Source organism: Fukomys damarensis, unplaced genomic scaffold, assembly GCF_012274545.1.
Source record: "Fukomys damarensis isolate Sample0158 unplaced genomic scaffold, DMR_v1.0_HiC HiC_scaffold_1, whole genome shotgun sequence".
Classification (NCBI taxonomy): domain Eukaryota; kingdom Metazoa; phylum Chordata; class Mammalia; order Rodentia; family Bathyergidae; genus Fukomys; species Fukomys damarensis.
Genome location: NW_022900913.1, coordinates 11,933,562 through 11,957,496, shown reverse-complemented (window position 1 = coordinate 11,957,496; position 23,935 = coordinate 11,933,562). Strand labels below are relative to the sequence as shown.

Genomic DNA, 23,935 nt, shown 5'->3' with positions numbered 1-23,935 from the left:
GGGGTGTGAACTTGGGTCCTTGCACTTGCAAGGCAGGCCACCAAACCGCTGAGCTAAATCCCCGGCCCCCCAATGTATATACTTTAAAAACCTAGCTCACAGGGATCAAATGAGCCCCACACCTGTCAAATTTCTCCCCTATGTGAACAGAACCCTATATTCTCTAGTGGGGAGAAACCCTGAAAACTCTTCTTCAATAAAAATGAGGAACTTGGGTCCTTGCACTTGCAAGGCAGGCCACCAAACCGCTGAGCTAAATCCCCGGCCCCCCAATGTATATACTTTAAAAACCTAGCTCACAGGGATCAAATGAGCCCCACACCTGTCAAATTTCTCCCCTATGTGAACAGAACCCTATATTCTCTAGTGGGGAGAAACCCTGAAAACTCTTCTTCAATAAAAATGAGCCTTTGAGAAGAAAAAGATGACCAGGAAGCAGAAGCTGTGAGTGAATAAGATTAATACTGGAAATCTTTAATTATTAGGGATTATTTGGGTCCTTTTATAGCTTTTCTTTCTGGCTTTGCACTTCTGGATTTTTATTATTTATTGGCTCCTGAACTATTAAAATAGGTTCTAATTTAGACAGTTTCCCACTTGGCAGTGTACTGTTTAAACTTTTGGCTATGCATGACATGCGGGGACTACAATTAACCTAGACAGCTCCATGCAGAGTGCACACACACAGACACACACACATACATCCATAAGTATACACTCCCATCCACATGGATGTGCACACATAATAAAATAAATAAGCTTTCCAGGGGCTGGCTTAGACAGGAAGGAACAGCTGTGGTAGCCTCACTCTTTGGATGTGGCATTGAATGGAGAGTATGGGGCACAGTTCTTTCCTCCAGGTTGATGAGGGAGTGGCTGTACCTCAGCTGGCTGGAGCTGAGGTCCTTCCTGCTGCATGGCAGTACTCTTGCCCCAGATCAGTTTCTTTCCTTCCTCTCACTGCCACATCATCACCTCGCTGCTTCAGGGGCACATTACTGTTCACTGTGACCCATTCTGCACTCTCCTCCATGGAGACCCCTGGAGCAGAGAAAGGCTAACAACAGCTCCTCTTGGGTTCCCCATTCCCTGGCTGTGAGACTTGAGCATACTCTGTTTCTGAGTCCATTTCCTAATTTGAAATTATGGATAATGATAACTACCTAATAGGACTCTTGTGAGGACACAGTGTAGCAACATGCACAAAATATCAGATTTGTATAGATGTTCAGTTACTGTTAACCCTCTATTTCCTTCCATTTGTGAAGATAGTCATTGGTAAGTGTATGCATAAATTTAATTTTCCATGTTGTCTTATGCCAATAGCTAGTCCCAGACCATAGATGCTCTACAAGCATGTTTAATGAATAATTGAAATGAAATCTGATTGCCTATTGCCAATTGGTGTTTGCAGAAGGTGCATACAACCTGGGTGTGTATACAAACAGAGCTAGGATATAGTGGCTCCTCCAAAGTGGGCAAGTGTCACAGCTCCAGAATGTGGATTCCAACAGTGTCTCTCATTGCAGACGGCGCTTTCTATAGTGAACAATTCACTCCTTGAGATTACCTGTGGGATTAGAAGGTTAACATGAGCATGCACCAGCTCTTTCTCTTCTGTTCGGGGTCCTGCTGCTACATTCTAGAAAAGGATGTTTCTACCTCTGGTTGGTCCTAAAGCCAGAAGCTGGAGGTGTGGGGAATGAAGCTTATTCCCATGTAATCTTCCACATTCAGTGGTCTCAGAATCACCAAGTGCTGTGTCATTTTTCCACTGAGTCAGTTCCACAAGTGTCCTTTGTTAGAATGTCCTCATAGCCACCTCCTGTCTATGTCCCAGTTCCCTGGGGAGGTGTATGCAAAGATGTCTCTGTACTGGGAGAAGAAAAGAACTATTGAGTTCATCAGAAGATCTCCAGAATTTGCTTTCTGTTTTGTAGTTTGAGTTGTTGCTCTTTTAGAAGGCAGTTGGTATGGGGATGATCCAAATGTAAGTCACTCTGGTAATATTCTTGCACATGGGGTCCGTGAGGCAGCCATCTTGGAAGCCTGAGCCTCTGCCAGGTTTGTAAGAAGGCTGTGATGCAGTGACATTCTAGGCTTTCATGCTTGAGTAATGTCTAGGCATCTGTACTACCACGGTCACACCTGGCCTAGGCAACTCAGTTATTTCAGTGTTATCCTGGGAAGGGCATTTTTGCCACACAAACACACACACACCCATGCACACACAATACACTGTTAAAGAATATGTTATACAGATCACAGCACTCTGGAATCTGAAATATACTGTACAAAGTAGAATTCATTTCAACACAGAAAATATCTTGAAGCACAGATCAATGAACTCTTTTACTAGAATGAATTTTGTGAGGATGGCAAAGCAGAGAGACTGGAAATGAAAATGAGTAGATCAGAACTGTCTTCTCACCATGATCATTACCCGGCTCTTTGACCTTGGGCAGGACACTCAACTCTTTGGAGCTCCTCATCTTTATTCAGTTGGAAGCCTGGCCTAGGCAATTGTGACACACCACTAAGCTCTATCATCTATGTCATTTGGGCCTATAGTCCAGTAATTTTCTACAATGAATCCAACATAAGAACCATGGTACACCTAAGTATTAAATTGATAAAGAATGCTTAAGTTGGTTGTTAGTGATGGTGCAAATGGAAAACTGGATAATAAGCTAGGTAAAAGAAAATTAACCCATGGACATACAAATGTGAAAAGATAATAAAATGGAGGTAAATGGTTTTCAAGATGGGCTTGCAGGACTTGAATTTACTAAGTTTATCAGAAAGAGAAATGAACCTAACATGTCAAAGAGCTAAATATCATCCTCACTGCTAGGATCACTCAATGTGCTGTCCAAGGCTTGGATCAGAATTCCTTATTCATCATCCAGACTCCCATGGCAAGGGACAGCAAGAAGAAAATGAAGCAAACAGGAAGAGAGGACGTTTCTCATAAACCTAAACAAAAATGGAGACTTTTGGAGATAATGTCAAAAATAAGTTGTCAGATTTGATTTTGACCAGAGTTTTCTACACCTAATAAATTTCAGTAACTTTAGGTTGTTAGGATAATCTGTCTATGTATATAGGATAGCCTTAAGAATGAAGTTTTGTGATCAATAAATTCATCAAAAAGAGGAATTCTATGTATTGCTGTATTTTTCCAAATCCTCCTCGTTGAACTTTGATTTCCTAGAAGGATTTGGTTTTTATTTACTCCTTCTGGATATAAAACTTCAGTAGAAACCCTGACAATCTCTGTAACCTATATTCTCTTCATATTCATCTGCATTTTAAAATTTTACACTTTACTGCTCGAGAAGAAATGGGTTTCATTGAAAATGAAGGGCAACTTTTCACTCAAGCCTGAGTTTAATTCTAACTATGCCATTCACAAATTGTGTATCTTGGGCAATTTATTTTCACTTTTGGAACCTTGGGTTCCTTGCTTATAAAATGGGGAAGAATCTCTCAGCCTCGGGACTTCCTAACATCTTGCGTGGGATAAATGAGAAGCACTCCTGGCCTTACCAGTTGTACACCTGCAGTTATGGCACCCAACAATCTTCAGTGTTACCTCCATTTGGGGATCTCTGAACTGAAGGAATGGTGCTTATCACACTGGGAGGACGGAGGAAAAGATGGACAAAGAGCTTCACATGCATAGTGGGCACTGAAGTCCCAGCTCATCTGCTCTTATGCTCCAGCTCTGGTGGAAACACTGGAGACCTTCAACAACTCCTTGAGCTCCAGCAGCTCCCAGAGCCACGGCATTATCTCCTCAACACTGGGCCAGGGCTGCTTGGTTCCTTTCTAGCACTTGGTTGTGATGACCAGTTAGGAAAACCTAACTTCAAATTGTGTTAGGAAGAAGAGGAAAAGAACCCACTGTATGCTTTTTAAAATTCTAGTATATTAAAATGGACATTATACAGGGAAATTTATTTAATGATAATAGCAAAAATGTTTTAAGACCATACTGTATATTAATGCATTCTACTAATAAAATGATATTTATTATATTATGTGCTTGGTGGTTTATTACATACCTTTAAGTATTAAAAAGGGGGCATCTATAAAACAACTCCCTAGATAATTTAAAAGTAAAACAATAGTAAAATCTGCAAGGTGGTTCCATTTTGCTTTTAACTAAAGAAGAGAGACAAACAAAGCAAGCTAAAGTATCAAGATAATTTGGCCCTTTCACAAAAGAAAACAGGAAAATGAACAAAAAATTGACATCTGGCTGAGATAGTTTGGTCTCTCTGGAGTCATAGTTCGTTGTTACTGAAGATATAGATACAGCAGCACAAATGTGCACATTAGAAAACTCCAACAAAAACATCTTTTTGAAGAGGAAATTTATGTGCATACAATGGTATTCACTGCCTGTCTTTATAAACACAGTGTTTAACGCCCTCAAAAAATCCTATACATCTCAGATCCCTTTGGAGCTAATCACCAAAGAGCCTTACACTGAAAAAACCTTAGCCTTCCTTTGAAAATATTTCTTTGGGGGGTACCAGGGATTGAACTCGGGTCCTTGTGCTTGCGAGGCAGGCGGCAGAACCACTGAGCCAAATCCCTGGCCCTGAAAATATTTCTTTCATCCAATGAATATCAAAAAGAATCTCCTACTGGAGTAAAATATTGGCTGAGTGATTTAGCAGAGAATAACCCTTAGCTATCAAGGATGTTGTGTCACTTATGGTTATTTGTTATATGATGAAATGTATGAATGTCTGACACATTTTAAATACGATATAGACACACACACACTTTATGAATATGTATGTTCCTGAATCTTTCCATTCTCTAATAGCTAAGGGTGGAATGTGCTGTTGTTCTCTTGGAGTGTTGTGGAATGTTAATGTGAAAAAAATAAATGGATTAAGACTGAAATAACAAGGTATGAACTTGGAAAGAAATCCAAACTGCCATACTGAAGAATATTACATTTTTTCAGCTAGTGTGCCAGTTTGGAACAATGGCTTAACTTGTCTGTTTTTATTTCCTCAGTTTATGATTGTTAGTCCTTGAACCAGGACATTTTGAACATATGCATCAAATAAATACACACATGCACACATAATTCTCTCCTTGTAAATCATTTTTGTGTATATCTGACAGTAGTTGTGAGATTAAGAATTTTGTGGCAGGAGAAAGAAAACACCTATTTTTGCATAATTAAGCTAAAGCCAAATATGTTTTCTGATGCCAATCCAGTTGTGTTGGTTTTTCACTTTATCTGAGGCTACGGGAAAATACTTGCTCTTTTTACCAACTTACTCCCTTACTGGTAACTTTCAGTAGTTGCTCATATCTAGAATAGTGGTTTTCAAACTGTGTTCTTAAAAGTGCTTGTGTTCACATTAGGAATTGTTTGGCAAAAAGGGTGACCTCATGGAAGTAAATTTAGGAGCTCGTCTCTGCTCCCTTCTCCAACAGCAGAGTTTCAACTCTGTCAAAATAATTGCACATGGAATAGGTCTGTTCTTTGAGTTTTCACCTTAGAGAAGATTGCACCATTGGAATAAAAATTGCTGTAAGTTTCCAAAGCTTTGTGGAATGATAATTGGCAGAAAAGAAGGCAAAGCCATTTCACTAAGATGCTCTTCAATCTGGAGCCACACTTAAGCATTTTGAGGAGAGAGGAGAGGACAGGCAAAGTGGGGAAGGAAAGAAGGTAGGAGGGGAAACTGTTATAGAAAAGAATGTTCAGAGGGTGAGTGGAACTTCTGCTCTTGTCAGGTTCAGTGGGTAAAACTGGCCAGGGAAGCCCGGTGGCTCTCCCCAGGGTGAGGTGTGCAGAGAATCAGGACGTAGATATTCCAAGGTGCCATGAAAACCTGAGAAAATGGTCCCAGTGGAGCTGAGCAGTGGAAATGGCCACCAAAGTTCCAAGAGGTGATGTTCAGTGAGAGACAAAGCTTCACAGAAGTGTCATGGACTTTTCAAAGGATATAAAGATTGCAGAGAAATTTGAGTTTCAGAGGGAAGATCTTTCTGCTAAGCATGACAGGGCAGACACGATGTCTCCAGTAGACACATCTGTCCAAATTATCATGGGCCAACAAACCCTAAGACAGTTTTGAAAGAATGAAATCCCCATAACCTGTGGATTCCTCTATCTATAAAATGTTGATCTGTGTAACCGATTTGAGGGTACAGCCTCAGCTCATGAAAATATAAACTTGGAAAAGTTTTTCCCAGGAAGTGCTATGAACTGTGTTCTTTTTATTGAATCATGAAAACATCCAAAACTGGTATTTCACATTTTCCAGTGACTTTCACTGAGATTTGTCCAGCTGTGTTTGTATCCTAGTCCCACATTCAATCCAAAAGTCTCCTTGCCTGTTAGATATATGGCTGCAGTAGTTTGCAGAGAGCAGGAGGCTGTAGTCCGTGTTTTCTCTTCCCAGCAAACTCCAACTACATTTTACTGGGCAGAACTGTCCCGTGACAGATCCTATCTGCAAAGGAAGCTGGGAACTGATTTCTTTGGGCCCATGGCCAAGACAAGTAAAATTCACATTGGACAATGAGCAGGAAACTAAGCCTTCATCACACAAAGTGGTATGCTGACATAGCAGTGTTCTCCACATTATCCGAGCTCCACAGTCTTCCAAATTCACACACACACACACACACACACACACACACACACACACGAGTAATGGACGCTTTGGATTATTTTAACCAAAAATCCCCAATCAGCTTTCTCTACATTTACTTGTACATACAGATGTCACATGTTCATGACATTTTACTGGATTTTGCTAGATGCCTTAGTACAAATAGCTCTTGGAAGAAACTTCCTTGGTAGGAAAAAAATTCACAATAGAAATACAGAGTGCAGTTGAAGCATGTAGACCGGGGACCATATTGCACATTTCTAAGTGTCACTGGTCTCTCACTAGAGGTGTTGATTGAATAAAGTCACTTGGTCTCTCTGTGCCTGTTTCTCTGTCTGTAATCTAGGACTCGTAATTGTACCTAAATTGTGTCTAACTTCTTTAGAATGGTGCATGACACCCTAAAGTGTTGTCTACTTATAATAATACTTACTGTTTTTCTGTACATATTTAATACATAATTGACCTAAGTAAACCCTCAGGCCTCCTAGCCTCAGTGTTCTAATGGGTAAAATAAGAGGGGTTTACTGATAATAATTGTGCAGTGAAAAGAGAGCTCTCACACAATGCCTTGGTAGCATGGGTTGGTAAAACACCGTGGAAGGCAGTTTTAAGACTATTTTTAATTTCATGTGTTTGCTTTCTTTTTAATCTCAAAAACGTTTAGTTTTGGTAATTTATCTTATAAAAATGTTTGTAAACATGCATAAATATACTAGAACCTATATTAAAACATTGTTTATAATGATCCCAAATATGCATTTCTTAGGAATTAATTAACAATGCCACATTGGCTTATAGCTATTAGAAAGACATTTAATACTAACAGAAGTAAGCCACTAAGCAGAGAAAAAAAATTTAAGTTGCAAAAGAATGTATATATCATGGCTCTGTTAAAAACAGAAGGAAGAAATGGAGGAAGGAAGGAGGAAAGAGAGAAAGTGAATGAAAGCAATAAAATATACATATGGATCTTATCATTGTCCTTGTTGTGGTTCACAACTAGAATGTCCCTCAGAATCTTCCTGAATTCAGAAGTGGGGCTTTTGGCAGGTGATAGAATCATGGGGGCACCATCGCCCGCTTGCTGTAAGAAGGTGGGGTTTCGTTGGATGTGGGTCACTGGAGTGCTTTCAGCCCTTCTTCTGTCTCCTAGATGCCATGGGTTGAGCAGCTTTCTTTCACTAAGCAGTTTCTGGCTTAGAATCAGTGGAATATGGACTGAAACCATGAGACAAAATAAATCCCTCTTCCTTTAAGTCGTAGGTGTCAGGTGTTATGTCACAGTGGCAAGAACATGACTAAAATAGGAACAGAACCCAAATTAAAGAACATAAACCGTATATCTCAAACAATAAGTAGTTATTTGGGGAGGGTTACTGATGTCATTAACTTTCTGTGCCATATATTTTTTTATTCTCTATAAATATTTTTAAACATAAATAAACATTACTTGGGTAGCCAGGAGAACAAAGCCATTAAACAATTTTCTTTAATACAACAACCGCAGACTTTGAAATCAGAGAAGCCTGAGGTTCAAAAGCACCCTTTCAGATTTTTAGCAATGTGACTTCGGGCAAACTATTGAAATGTGGAATCTTAGTTTCTTAGTTGAACAGCAGATAACACCAAACTCTCTGTGACATCTAAGTGTTTATTTAAAAAGCACATTTCAAGCATGGCATATTATAAATGTTCCATAAATGTCGGTGCTCCTCTTCTGTTCTCAGCTCATTACAAAATATCTACATATTCAATATGCTTTCTTAAAAAATATAAGGTTTCTTGAAAAATTTTTATTTAGCTCTGCAAGTCACAAAATTTTTGTTGATCAAACTTGTGATAATCCATTTCTTAACAATGTCAGTTTTATTGAGATCATTATTATTTTAGAAGTAAGAACAAAGTAACCTAAAGTACTACAGAGATGGGTAGAGTCCAGTAGTACTGTCCAGTGGGCCATCAGGAGGACAAAGTTTACATGTGTCCCCTGTGTCCTAACTCAACTGGGTTCTAGTGAAGAACTGCATAGGGAAGTGAGACAGGATTTTTTGTGATACATACATATGTATATAGAAAAATATCTGGAAGGCTGAGCTCCCCTCAGCATGAAATGTGGCAGTCTTTAAGGCGTAAACTTAAATGTAAACTTATTTCTTTTTGAGTGGCTTTATATTTTACAGATTTTGGAAGAATTAAAGGTTTCATTTTCAATTAAAAACTGCAGAATAAATGCTGCAATTTTTTAATGACTTACCTCTAAAATGGGTAGAATTAAACAACGATGAAAAATAAATCAAGGTCTTCAAATAATCCTTCTGTTTTTATTTTCTGTCAAATTTACCAGGGATAGCTTTGTGGCTAAGTATTTTCCTTAATTTGGAAGAGGTCAAATAAGTTGCACAGGAAGTGGTAACAATAGATTTTGGCTTGTTTCTAACATTAGGAAATACACTGGTCTTATCATTACAACAGTGGACTGGGACCCCTTTTTCATTGTAAACAATTCAATAAAACATTAGTCAAAAAGTCAGCAGGAATAATTTCAGGAATAGTGTTTGTTCTTTTTTTTTTTTTACTTGGCCTGGGTCTATTTTGATTGAGTAGTTTAACTAGTATACTTGTGAGAGGGGAATACTCATTACAATGCCTATTGTAAATAAGACTTGGCCTTAAGACTTTAAAATCCAGGTAAATTCGTGTAATAAGAAATTGTCATGACAGTGGTTGGGGCTGCAAGCTGAATGCACAAATCTGTGATAGGTAGTAGACTACACAGGAAAATATGAAGTCTGTTTCTTAGGATTCAAATTCAAAAACAAGATTAAAAAACCATCTGGTTTAATGTCTTCTTTTCCAGGGAAGAATTTGATTTGAAGTGGAGCCAGATCTGGAACCCAGGCCTGCTGCCTCAAACCTCTCCCCTTTCCTTTCCACTAAAGAATAAGGATGTGTTAACATTCAGGTGTGCTCAAAGGGCAGGCAGGAAGGCTGAAGATTACCTAGGCAGACTCCAAACTGAATCAAAATACAGAATCATTAACATGATGGGTTAGAGGATACATATTTTTAAAATTCTAGAGCCTGACTGTTTTCACCTTTAGGCTGCCATGCACAGGAATATTATATACCCAATGTTACGGTGAAAAACACTCATTAGAGTTGCATCTCCAGATGAACCCACACTGCCATGCCAAGGCCCAGTGCAGATGTTTGTCAGATAGACTCTTAGCAGGTGGTTATTTGTTATGTGGACTTCACAGCTTCTTTGCCTCTTCTTTCTGCAGCATATTCTGGTGGCAGCACCACTTCTCTAGAGACACAGATGAAACTGGAGTCAAGAAACTCCCACTTCATTCTACTGGATATTTTGGCCCAATAGCTTGGCAAAGAGAACTTTCATAAATGTTGATGAAAACAATCTGTTGCATCTCTGTCACTGTTCATTAAGAGACTTGTAAAGATCAGCTATCTGTATGTTATTTGAGAAGATCGCCAATGTTATAAATGTGCTATTTACAGTGATGCACTAACAAATTAAGCTCCACAGAGCTGCTTCACTGGTTTTTCTAAAATCATCACTACAAGAGAAATTCACGTTACTGGTCAAAGTCCTTTTCATCTCATCCTTCCCAGAGCCTTGACTTCAATCCCTCTTCCTTCCTCCCGTGTATTTAGTGCCGAGGCCTCAGAATGGCAGTTCCTCCGGAGTCAGAGCACACATCCACTTGAATGCTTAGGTAGGAAGGGCTGAGGACTAGGTGGTGGAAGGGCAGAGTGGGAGGCTCTCCTTGAGGTCTCCTCCCAGTTACTGCACAGTAACCATCTCTGCTGTCATGGTCGCTGGCCAGGACTGAGTGTCGCTGTTATCGCTCAGGCTCTTGGGGTAGAGCTCCTCTCCAACCCCTTGCTACTCTTCCCATCTGCCCAAGTGCCACTTCTCAATTCAAGGCCTTTGCTGAGCTGTACACTCTCTTGGATAGGCTCCTCCTGTGTCTTCTTTCAACAAGTGGTTACTTTTTCATCCTTTAAACTCCACTCACAAGGTCACCTCCTTGGAAAGTCAGAAGCTCATGGCCTCTTATCTCAAGTCCCACCCCACCCCCAGTCTTGCCAGGAACATGCAGATCTCTTCTCTGCACCCTGGAACACAGTGGTTTCATGTTTGCACACTCATCGCTGTCCTGTATCATTCCAGGGTGGTTCTGATCACATTTACATGAATCACGTGACTTGCCTCAGTTTTTTCACTTGTGAAGGGAGCACAGTAGTACAATCCATTTCACAGAAAGGAGGATTAGAAAAACCTATAGAACTCATATTTAAAACAAATTGCCCTCAGTTGAGTGTATTATCAATGTTTGTTCTATATTTATTGTTTATCTTTGATATCTGGGTTGATTTTGCCCAGAGAAAGACCTCTTAGGATATTTATATATCCCTTACCCCTGAATAGTACTTGGCATTGAGTAATCTCCATTTACATGGTGGTCAAACTGAACTTGTAAAAATAAGGGTAACTTTTGAGTTGTAAAACCCTACAACTGGAAGTGTTTAAATACAATGTTTAGTTCCAAGTTTGAGAAGCAAGGAGACACGTAGGCATTGAATGCCACTTTTTCCACACAGGGAACAAGTGAACGTCTCATATGATTTTATCCTAGACTGCAAACATGATGCCTTCTAACGGCACAGGCGATATGTAACTTCTGACTAATACTCAAAGGCTCCACAGGCACAGAGGGTATTAGAGTTTCCAATAGAAAGTGTAAATTACAGGATGCCTGATAAATTCATCCAGGAATGCTAAGAAAAACAGATGCTATTTTCCAAACCTTATCAAATGATCCCTCTCTTCTCACTCAGTTGGGAAGTCAGAGCCAAATAAGATGGAAAAGTAATTTTCCTGCCCTGCTCACTTATACTCTCCAGGGGGAGGGGTTGCCAGACTAAGTCAGACTTTCATTTCCCACACTCTCCTCTCTTCCTTTTGCTGGGTAGTTAAAACAAAACAAAGTATTTGATTTCCCTTAATTTTTCTACTGATGAAAGATGACAGATCCAATAGTTGAGCTCACAAATGGAAATCTTCATTTTGTCTGATTAGCATCGTTCTCTCTTTCCACTGTAACCAACACCATATCAGCAAGATATTCCAAAGTCTGCAAAGTCAGTACTAAGTGAGTTGCGACCAGCATGGACCACCAGCTTGTCACCAGGACGTTTCCTGCTGCTTTACTCACATACCTGGTCCTGATTAAATGGACAGGTGAAGGAGAAAAAACTGAGGCTCTCCTGTTTAGTTATCCCAGATATCTCTAGTATATTTTAGATGTGTTTCACTATTGAAAAGTAAATGAGTTATATGTATTTTAATGAATCAAGAATTTGTTGTAGAGGAAAGCCATAAGTCTTAACCAAAGTTTCTTAGATTATTTATGTTGTATTCTAGTTTGCAGAGTCACTTTTTTACATTTTTCCAAGAATCTAGTAATACATAGGTTCATGTTCATCTTTAGACACTTGTAACCCCCCTCACAACTAATCAACTGCCCATCAGAATATATTATGAAGCAAATCGAAGCTATAAGGTGAGAGACATGGCAAATAGCATTTATTCAACCCACACAGATATAGCCTTGAGAATTCCTGTACATGAGAGACTCATGAGGACTCCAACTCTTGCCCACAGGCACAAGAGGGTCAAAGTGTCCTTATGCTCAGAGCATACTCTAAATGAACAGTGACCCACTATTTCATTCACTTCAAGTAGGGTTCTCTGGCTGATAAAATGAGTTCTAGCTGTTGCAGGACAGGGAACGAAAGATAATCTTTTAATAGGTAGCATTCCTCTGGTTTTGTGCTGCAGAGTCTGAAGTATGTGCTGTTATGTGAGTGACTATGACCAATAATACGTCTGCTTTCAACTTGGAATCTATTTTGCTAGGAGGCTAAAGTAGGAAAAGAGGCCATTTATGTATCATTTTCAAATGGCAAGTACTCAAGGGTGAAAACGTCTCTGAACAGTGGTGAGCCTCTCCAAATGGACAAGTGGATGCCAAATAAAAGGAGTGATTGTGAACTCCCTTGGCAGCGTGTTCTTCAGGAAATGGCTGGGTGTGTGTGTATCCTTGCTGATTACACATATAATAATTCCACAAGCAACGTTCTGCATCACGAAAGGCTGTGTTTTCAAAAGGAAAAAGAAACAACACTCTAACCAAGCCTTTCTGCAAAGAGGCCAACCTGCTGTAGGAAAAGAGAAAGAGTCAGGCGTTCCCATGGCTGGGAACAGTCATGGTACAGGAGGGAGAGATGAGCAGAGCAGACGGAATATATGCCAAGGGAAATCCAGTGTTAATTCTTACTACTACAGGATTTGAAAAGAAAGAGAGAGATTGGGGAAAACCAAACACCAAAAGCACAGATCATTATGTGGAAAGTCTAGATTTTTTTCCCACTTTGTAGGTGAGATCTCTGGAACGAATAAGGACATACAGATTTTAAGTCCGAAGTGGGTCATAAAAGTCCAGTGGTAGTAGGAACATCTGACAGGGCTGGGAAATTAACTGGCTGCTACCCCTGGCAAATGGGCAAGGGAGCCAGTGAGAATTAATGCTTCAAAACACTTGCTACCATGCTCCCACTACGTTTCATCAAAAAGTTATGATTCCTAATGATATCACTCGTCATCCTTAACAACTGCTTGAATTTTAAGTGACTCTCCCACCTCTGTCATCCTAGGGATGACATGGAGATGGTCAGTTTATGTAGCTGTGACCCCAGAAAGACACAAGTTTGATTTGCTCAAAGATGTTCCTCTTTTCCACAGAAGCTGTGATCAAACAGACCCTAAGACAGAGGCTATGCTGCTAGGGAAGACACTGGAGAACACAGCACACACTCCTAGCACAGCACGCACAGCCCAAATGAGGAAGAGTGTTGTATAATTTATTTTCAAAATTATGCCTCTGTGACCTGGAATTATATCTGTGAATCTCCCTTACATGGACCATTTCAAGGCTTTATTATGACTACTTTCTTTTTTTTTTTTTTACAAATCTTGATCATTTTCAGTCCTTTGTGTCACATACACATGCCAATTCCCCAAACTGAATATAACCATTACAAGCATACACTAATAAAATATTTTTAAAAACTACTTTCCTATTGTTGGTGTTGCCTTTACTTCTTTTCACAGCCCACTCCCCCAGTTATATTTTCCTACGTGCAAAACTACTATTTTTAAAATTTAAAATATCGTACTCACTTTAATAGAAGATAGCGCATTTCCTTGAAGGTACAGTGTATGGATTTAAGGTCAAATGGATACAGGCAGAACTGGTGGTGCTTAGGAAGGTAGGTCTGCCTGGTTCCAACCCTACTCAGCTCTACCTGGCTAGCAGGACAGGAAAGCTGTGGAACCCTTACTCTGTACCTCAGCTTCCTCATAGGTGTAATGGGAACAAGGACAGTGCTGCGCTTATGGGAAGACTGAGTGAGCTCATTCCTAGAGAGTTCTCAGGATGGTGACTCGGAACAGGAAGATTTTAGTGTGCTTCACATTTCCCCATGTAAATTGGATTCTGCTAAACTGTCATGATAGTATTCCTACTTTCATTTCTTGAACTTAGAAACATGTTTAAAATTTTGCATTTTGAATTGCCACTTTGAATAGATTTGCTTCAAATTCATTCCTCTCTCTATTCTTTCATTCACCCAATGTTTATTGTCTTCGACTTCAAGATCCTTCTCAGACACAATGAAAAGAAAAATCCATACCAAATTTTGGTAGGCAGATCAAGGGAAGAATCAAACAGTGCATTCATCTTGGTTAGCTTTACAGTAGTCCCCTTGATCCATCAGTTCTCTCTGGAGCTTTAGTTACCTGCAGGAAACTGTAGTCCACAGATTTCAAATGGAAAATTCCATAAATAAATAATTCATACTTTTTTTTTTGATACCAGGGATGGAACTCAGGACCTTGCGCTTGCAAGGTAGGAGGCAGCCCCACTGAGCTAAATCCCTGGCCCAATAATTCATAGGTCTAAATACTCATCATTCTGAGAAGTGTGATGAAAGTTTATGTTTTCCTGCCTCACCCCGCCCTGCCCGGGATACACATCATCCCTTTGTTCAGCCTATTCACACTGCATACATACTCAATGGGCACTCAGTAGTGGTCTTGGTTACTGAACTAACTGTTGCAACAAGACAGTGCTTATGCATAGAGCTTAGTACTCCCTGTGAATTCAAGCATTCACTGGGGTCTTAGAATGTCACCTGGATAAGGTGGGGCTACTGTAACTACAATTGGGGTCTTAAATTTGCAAATGTTTAAGTCACAACCAAATGATAAGTTTCGGGAATAGGTGAAAGCTATTAAGGGTTTCTAGTGCACTGAAGAATCACTGACATGAATCACACATGAGTGGAGTTCGTTAAAGTGCACATTACAGGAGCATTAATTTATACATTCAGTCTTAAAAAACCCCCAAACATATTTAGTCTCAGCAACTGCCATCTTGGATTTAGTTTTCCAGAGAAAGAATAATTTAAGCAATTACATTTGAAAGCATTAAAATCTGGCCTTGTTACTTTTTAAACAGCCAATGAGCTGGTGTTCCTGTAAACAACGCTGAAATAACAGTGAGACCCCTAGAGTTTCTGCAGAAAGAACAGGAGCTCCTTCTTTTTAATAAAAGAAATTGCAGGCTCTCAGCCACAACAAAGTCCTGCATTTACTTTAGTTGTATTAGAAAGCTTTACTTCTGTGTTTTAGTTAAATAATGCCATTAGAACATGCATGTGTGCACACATAAACAAAGCTATTTTAGTTTCAAAGTATGCTGTTCCTGCTGTATTGAGTCCTTCAAGAAGGAAGAATCAACCAATTGAGACAGTCTTGAAAATTGAATCAGAAATTCCTTCCAAATTATGACTGACTGACAGATCAGATCATTACAAATTATTTTTAAAGAAGAACTGTACTTGTGACACTCTAGTTATCAGACTATTTTTGTGTTATATTCCTAGAAGCTTCAGTCACCTATTACTCTGCAACAAATCATCATAAACGCAATGTCTTTATTCTCTCTCCCTCTCTCTCTCTCTCTTTTTTTTTTGGTAGCAGGGATTGAACTCAGAACATTGCACTTGAGAGGTAGATGCGGTGCCAGTGAGCTAAATCCCTGGCACACATAAACACAATGTATTTAAGCAATGCAATTTATGATCTCACTTTCTGAGAGGCAGGAATCTGGATGGAGTTCTTGGCCTGAGGTCTCACAAGGTGGCAGTCACCATACTGAATGGTCTGTATTACCTTTTAGAGCTTAGTTTTCTTCCAAATGTACATGGTTGTTAGAAGAATTTAGCTCTGTGGCAGTAGGACAGTAGTCCTTGCTTTCTTACTGACACCCAATGGTAATGATTTTTAGCTCCTAGAAACCACACAGGCCTTTGCCACATGGTCCTTTATAGATCTTTCCACAACAGGGCAGTCAGCTTCTTCAAGGCCAGCAGGAGAAACTCTTCCCTTAGGACAACTTGGTCTCTCTTTGGAGAGCTTTCATCTGATCTGATCTTGGTGCTCAGTGACATCTGTAAGATTCCCTCATCTTTGCTATGGGTCGCAACCTAATCAAGGGAGCGACATTCCGTCATACACAGAGGCCTTGCTCATACTAAAAGGAGGGGATTACAGAGAGGATGAACACAGAAGGCAAGACTGTTGGGGATCATCTTGGATCTATGTTTAGCACACTGAGATAAAGAGTATTTACTTTAAAAATGTGGTTCCACTGGCCAAATTACTCTCCCAAGAGGTTGGGATAAGAATAGGTTTAGCAAGAGTTATGATGGAGGCGTTTCCCCACATTTACTCAACAGTCAAGATTATTGGTCCTTTAATTTTGTTCCTCAATCTTATAGAAGAAAACATTTTATTGTGGTTTTAATTAGGTCACTGACAAGGAGACTGAGCATTATTATCTCATGGGTTCACACATATTCTGTGGATTATCTTTCCACATCCTTTATCTTTCTCTTTTTAAAGAATGGATTGTTTGCTTTCATATCTACTTATGAAAGCTATTTGCAGAGCTATAGCTCAAAACATTTTCTCTGCTTTGATGTGTTCCAACTATTCTCTTCTCCCTCTTCTATTTATTTATTTGACTTTGAACTTTTATAGTAAATTTAAATAGAGCCCAGGCCTACAAAAAACCCTAGCAGCCAACAGGAGTTTGACCTCATAAGTTACTTGACTGGGAACACAAACAAACGCTGACTGGAGCTTTTCTTTGTAAATGCCTAAAGCTCAACCAATCAGAAGCAGCCAAAGACTCTCTAATCACTTAACTATGGACAAACCAAATAAGCTCCTCTATACCCAACCAATCAAATATCTTCCTTGCTTCTTCTGGATCCATCCTTTCCCAGTGAGTTTCCTCAGTGGACTCCTTGAGCCCGTATTATTTGGAGCTACTTGATTCATGAATCACTGTTTGCTGTAATAAACTAAAAAATGTATTGCGCCTCATATCTGCTTCTTAAATCTTGCTGATTTATATTATTTCCCTCTTTTTTGCCACAGAGGGATTTGGGGGACATTTAATAATACAAACTCCACCCAATTCTTTATGCTAGGTAGCTTAGTCTTATTTTTCCCAGCTTGCAAGATGAGATACCTGGGCTTCATGGAGTTTGTTCCTTGGTTAGTGGCCAGGGGCTTGGCTCAGAGAGAAAGTGTGGTACCATAACTTACATGTTCAAAATCCTATCAGAGAATTTCTTCTCTACTCATAAATTCCTGTTGTGCATTTATATTGTATCGGGTGAGTGTGGGCAAAGACTCATTAGAGACACTTGGTCGATCTACCACATCACAAGAACATACAGAAATACCTACAAAATAGAAATGGTCCAAATATGTTTCCCCTCAGAAACATTCCTCAGAAGGAACAATTTTTATATAGCAACTAAATAAGAGGACTGGCACAATCAGATACCAAACTGTGCAAGGCAGAAGAGAAAGCAGGAAGTGGCCTGATTTGCAATGTGGCTCAGTGTGTGGGAACACAGAAAGGAGGCTGACAGTTAAGCCAGGGCTCAGGTGTAACCTGAGCAAAGTGAGAATGGATTCTGAGGCTGAAGTGGCTTAAGGAAAGGCCATTTCTTGCAATGTCCTTGGCCATCTGGGCTTTCTTGTACTCAAGACCCAGCTATTTCTGAAGTCTTTTTTCTTGAAGGGGGCAGTCTGTGAGTGACTAAGGTGTATCTTTTTATAGAAATAATTGCCATTGACTCTGCCGAAGCATTGGTCCCCCTCCAATTCACTTGCTTGGACTTCTTCCCCTTGAGGACTCCTCCATGCCCCCGACGCAGACCCCTTCTCGGGTCTGGGTTTTCTCTCACCTCACAGCCTGCATCCTTTGTTGGGGTCTGAGTGATGCTGACCAAAGGGGTGGAGACACTGGGGGAAAGTGGTCCCTCCACTCCTTCTTAAGCTCTGACCATGTCCCTTGGTTAGATCAACTAGTGAACCCTGGGCTCCCAGCTGAGCTCAGAAAGTCACTCCGCCTTCTTGTCTCTCTTTGCTCCACAGGAGGACTGGAAAGAAGCCTGGAGAACTGTCCCAACCGTGCCAAGAGCTGCCTTGAGGGCCAGTGTGGAGCAGACGGCAGAAGTTACTGCCGGGACTTGGAGCGTCTTATACTCAACTCTTCTCACAGACGATCTGCAGGGGTGGCAGCTCTGGAATGAGGGTAAAACTCCTTTGGGCAGCTAAGTGGAAGCAGACCTCAGATATAAGCATGGATGTAATACTTCCCTTCTCTAGCACTTGAATAGAAAGGACTGAAGCAAACTAAAAAGCAAATCTGTATGCAATGAGAAACTTCTACTGGCAATTCCGTTTTCATCTCCTGTTAGAACAGCAGAAATCTCAAATTTTCACCTTAGCCTGTTCCCCTTCGAGGGCTAAATTTCCACAGGGGTGAGGATCTGTAGCCTGCTATTGGCAAAAGTAGATTTAGCAAAGGAATGAAGGTTTTGTTTGTCTGTTTGTTTTTTAGACATATGGCATTTCTCCAGAGCAGTGAAGACTAATCTTTACATTTTTGAGTATAATTCCTTCATTAAAGATTACTTATCTGACATTTTGGGATTTAAATGAAGTTGAAAGGTTTAAAACTTAAATAAAAATGACAATGAGATTACACTGACTATTTAGCAGCTTATAATGCTTCTGGGACTCTAAGAAATTCTAGAATTTTAAAATTCTCTTTTTAATTTTTTTTTCATCAGATGCAGCAATTTGAGGGGAGCAATTTAAAGACATTTTTTCTTCTGAACATTACGGTTGTTTATATTCTTAAAATGTAGACTTTTGTGCATATTCTTAAATCTATGACCAATCAAGCAGATAGGAGAGATTCATGTTATTTTATTAATTCAAATATTTATTGATTTTGTTATGATATAGCCGGGTACAGCTGAAAACAAAAGAGGCAATGTGTCTCACCTTATAGAGCTTTCATTCTGTTAGGAAAAGACAGAAATACAGATGGTAAGTCAAAAAAATAAATGTGTTCAGGCTGTGGGGAAAAGTGTTAGGAAGAAAAGGAGGGTAATTAAGAAAGAGGAAAAGTGAGTGACTTTTTATATTGTATCTGTGAAAAGAAGAGGTGAATATATTTTAACAGAAGCAAATGCTTATATCATCATTCTATACATTTTTTTTTTAACATTACCCCAAAGTAGGAAATCTGAAGAGCTGGATAATAGAGATGTTTCCAAAAATTAAATAAAGAATCATCTGCAAAGTAATGTTTACTTAGGGTGTTTCAAAATACAATCTTACATTTGTATGTATGTTCAGCATTTGCACACAGATTTGTACTACACATTCGTATATATGAGGTGTGACTGAAACGTACAGTGAATATTTAAATTTTAAACATCTCCTACAGTAAAGGACAGTGCTATCACTCCTCCCTAGAGTGCTCCCCCCCACCTCAGCTCTGGACCCACCTCCCATGGGTCCTCCACTTCCTGAAGCAGCTCTGGAAGTACTCATTCCTCAGTGCTGTGTCTTCAGCTGCTCTGTCGTAGCAGACTTGCCGTCCTGAATTGACTCTAAGGGTTTACTTTTCATGGTCACTGTGACTGAGGAAGTCAGAAACTGCACGGTGCCAGATCCAGTGACTAAGGAGGATCAGGACGCACCGTGATGACGTTACCAGCCCACTTCGTGGCTGCATGGCACTCGGAACCAGCCTGGACTTTATTTTCAATCGCACCTCATAAAGACACAAAAGAGGATTTCCAGATTGCCCCAGAAAGTGGCAAGAATGGTGGGATAAGTGTGTTGGGAGTGAAGGAGAGGATTCTGAGGAACATGAATGGCAATGTGTCTTTTAGTGTCATTATTTTTTAAAATGTAAACATATTTTGATCACACTTCATAACCTTATGATTGTAGCAAAGACAAATATTTGCTAAAAATCAAGAGCAGTAAAATATAGTATAGTTTGGTGAAGCTAGTATTTTTTCCTTACTTATAGAGAAAAATGCCCCTTCATAAAATAAATTTTAAAAGAAATCACAATGAGATGATATGTACTCAGTGAGTCTCTACAACACCATGTGGAATCATCACGGGTCCTGCAGTTTTTCTCACTGGGCTCCTGAAGCCACACTGACTGTCCGCTCCACAAGTAACTCGCTTCGTCCACCACACCTGAACCTCCATTTAGCAAGTTCTGCTGATTTCAGCGGAGCTGCACAGGAGGCTCTAGATGCTTGAAAGGGTGACAACAGTTACTCCCGTTTCACAAGAAGGGTCTAGCACACATACATTAAGACTTGGCAGATCAGACTTCTCACTGCAGGGAACCTCAGTGTTTTCATATGCTAATGTTATCATGACAGTGGTGTGTGCAGAATTTCTCAAAATTAGTTAAGCCCTGAATCATTTTTAGTGGCATATTTTAAAAGATAGCTATTTTAACAAAGACATTTTGAGAAACCATGGCTTAACTTAAGTACCTTGAAAATGGTTTTCATTTACTTGATTCTTTTGAGTTTTTATACTTTTCCCTGGTCCCAAATAAGAACTGACACCCCAAGAAAACATTAATTAGGGATGTGTACACAAATTTCAATTTTGACCAGGAGGGCATCAAATGCTTTGTACTTATTTTAAGGTGTTTCCTTAAGGTCTATCTGTACGCTAACTAGGAACTAAAAAACAGAATCATCTTTGATCTTTAAGTATCTTTAAAACTTCCTACTGTTTAACATGTCTACACACATGTGCAAACAGACTCATGATGCCAACACATACACATATCCATGCATGTGCACACATACACAGACTTTTGTACCCATCTCTGCACCCCGTGATATTTGAAAAAATAAGTAGACCTTGTTTGAAGTATAGACTGCCACATGTATGTACAATACACACCTGCGAAGTCACTGTTGAGTTCATGGCCTCAGTTGGCGGAGTTTACCTTAGAACCTAATTAATAACTGTTTGTGTAAACACTAGCATTTTCATGGAAACTGTAAATGTCCTCTGCAATTGTCTTTTTTTTTTTTGGTACATATTAGGTATACAATACAGTTACAGTCATAATTGGGGTCTTATACCTTTACATGACATATTTTGGTTCTTATTTTTTCACCATTCCCCTGCCCTCCCTGCACCCCCTCCACCCTTCCCTATTTACGAAGACGTTATTTCCATTATCTGGCTTTTCTCACATTTTTTCTTTTCCTTTCTTACTTTTCCCCTACTGCTCCCACTTCCCCTACACCTTTAGACCTTTCCTTCCTATTACACGTAATCAGCTATACATTTTGATCCTTCTTTACAGTTTAAATTTATCACACCAGAGAAACTATATAGTACAGGAAGTCTACAAGAAGCCAATCCAAGAGCATTATTCAGTTTCCCTTGCTGCCGATTGGCTGCTGCCCTGTAACCAGCAGATGCACCAGCATTCCTGCATCCTAACAGGTTCCTGTATCTATGTGGCTATCCCAGTTTTGTTCTTCTTAAAGCCCCAAGATCCCTAAGATGCCACCAAAATGCCTGGACCTTTTAAGGCTTCTGGCAATGAACCTAAGAGCCAGAAGTTTCAGCCATGCTAGAAAGTTGAACTACTGCATTTGTTCCAGGAACTAAGAAATTATGCTGCTGTAGCATGAGAGGATTTTTCTGACCATATCTGAAATTTGTGGGCTTTTTCCGACAATTTGTGGATGGTCTAGGAATGTAACCCCCAAGAATTTTGGCAGTCCACTGTGATTGTGTGTGTTACTACAAAAGTAAAATAATTGAGGATACTTAGTTCCCCCACGCAGAGACAATGAATGTCCTCGATATGATTTCTAAGCCAAATCTTGAATATTAAATAGGAGTGAACCAAGATAAGAGGTTCAGGAGTTGGAATAGGAAGAATATGTTCCGAGCCAGATACAGAAACTGGGAAAGTGGATACATCATTGGGTGATAATATAATATGGGTACAAACTACAAGATAATAGAAAATATTGCTGTGTAAAATTCATGATTATTTATACAACAAGTAAAAGCTGTAATATAGCACAATGATGTGTGGACCTACTCCAGAAATGCAAGGATAGTTCAGCATCAAAAAATGTACCATTGTGATTCATTCACAACAAGAGCAAAGTCAAGTTTAATTGTGAAAATTATAGCATTTCTGCTAATCAAGAAAAAGAACTTTCGTTCTTATTTGTACTACAGAACATTGTACTCAAGGTCCTACTTGGTACAAAACCAACAAGCTAACCAATAAAACAATTGCAGGAAAAAAGTGAATTATTTGTAAAAAGATTTGAGAAACATGAGTTTCAGTAATTGACAAATCTCATTATTTTACATAAAAATCAAGAATACCATTAGATGAACTTTTTTTGAACTAAGCAACAATTTTCTTTTTGTGTGGTTCTTTTTTATTAGTGTATGTTTGTGATGCATAATTTTTACATTCACCTTGGGGAATTGTTATATATACATATCACATCTTGATCAATTTTACTTTCTCTTCCCCTCCTCCTTGCCATCTCCACAAGATAAGCTTTTGGAATTAAAGAAATACTTATACAATGTTGCTAGATACAAATAACATCCCTATATACCTTCACTGATTGGAAAATATGACTGAAAGTAGAAAATACCACTGAAGAACACACTTTAAAATAGTAATCTTCAACCAGATTCATGTTGAAATATTCGATATTATATTATTCACAGATTCAGAAGCATTTGATAATTGATTTAGAAATATACACTGAGGTGAACTTGGAAAACAATGGAAGAAGAGGGTAATTTATGAATATTTATCACAACTCACGACAAATTTTGAGTAACTAAAGACTATGATAATGGCATACGAGTAGAAAAGGGACAGCGGAGAGGAAGAGTAAAAACCATGTAGGAATAGCTAGTTATGGAATATTTTTATATCCCCACTGCAGTATAGGTCTTCTGGGACATTTCTATTGGGACATTCCCTCATACAGGAAGGGGTGGGCTTGGAGAAATGTCAGCATGGTTCCTAGACATTACTGTACCTCAAGACATGTCCCATTTCAGTCTAAAATAATTTATAAGAAATACAAAAAGGGAAGTTTGTGGAAACATAAGATATCCTGCAGAAGTTTTATCCTCCTCTCTGAAAAGCACATCATTACATTGTAGCCAAGATCACAAAATAAAATTTGTAATTAAATGTCATCATTAAAATTACAGAAAATTAAGCAGATCACCCGTCTTTTTGTTAAGTAGTCACCTATTCGGGGTAAAACACTTTGTGTGTCTCCTTCCTGGTGTGAAAGGGTTGTAAGTACTTAGACATTGGGAAAAAAGAGGAAGAAGAGGAGGAGGAAGAGAAAAAGAAAGAGAAGAGGAAAAAGAGGGGGAAGACAAAGAGGAAGAAGTAAATAATCCTTTTAAGTGGACTATTAAATTCAGTGTGGCCCACATTTAAGTAGATTTTATTATTATTTTGCTAATAAATAAAGGAGAACTTTATCAACAAGAAACACCCTTGGGTTGTTCTTTGAAAGTGCTCTGAATATTCATTTTGCTTGTTCATTAAAGTGAATCAATAAATTAATTAGGTGCACACAAAAGTTTAGAATAAGATTAGGACAACATTAGAAATAAATGAGGAAAAGGGCCGGGGATTTAGCTCAGTGGTTCTGGTGCCTGCCTCACAAGCACAAGGGCCTGTTCGATCCCC

General features: G+C 39.3%; 1 protein-coding gene across 3 annotated transcripts in view; it reads right to left on the bottom strand.

Annotated features, from left to right (window-relative positions):
- Fbxl7 (F-box and leucine rich repeat protein 7) overlaps positions 1–23,935 on the bottom strand; it is a 372,113-nt gene that overhangs the window by 55,918 nt on the left and 292,260 nt on the right. The gene's annotated exons all lie outside the window — the stretch shown is intronic.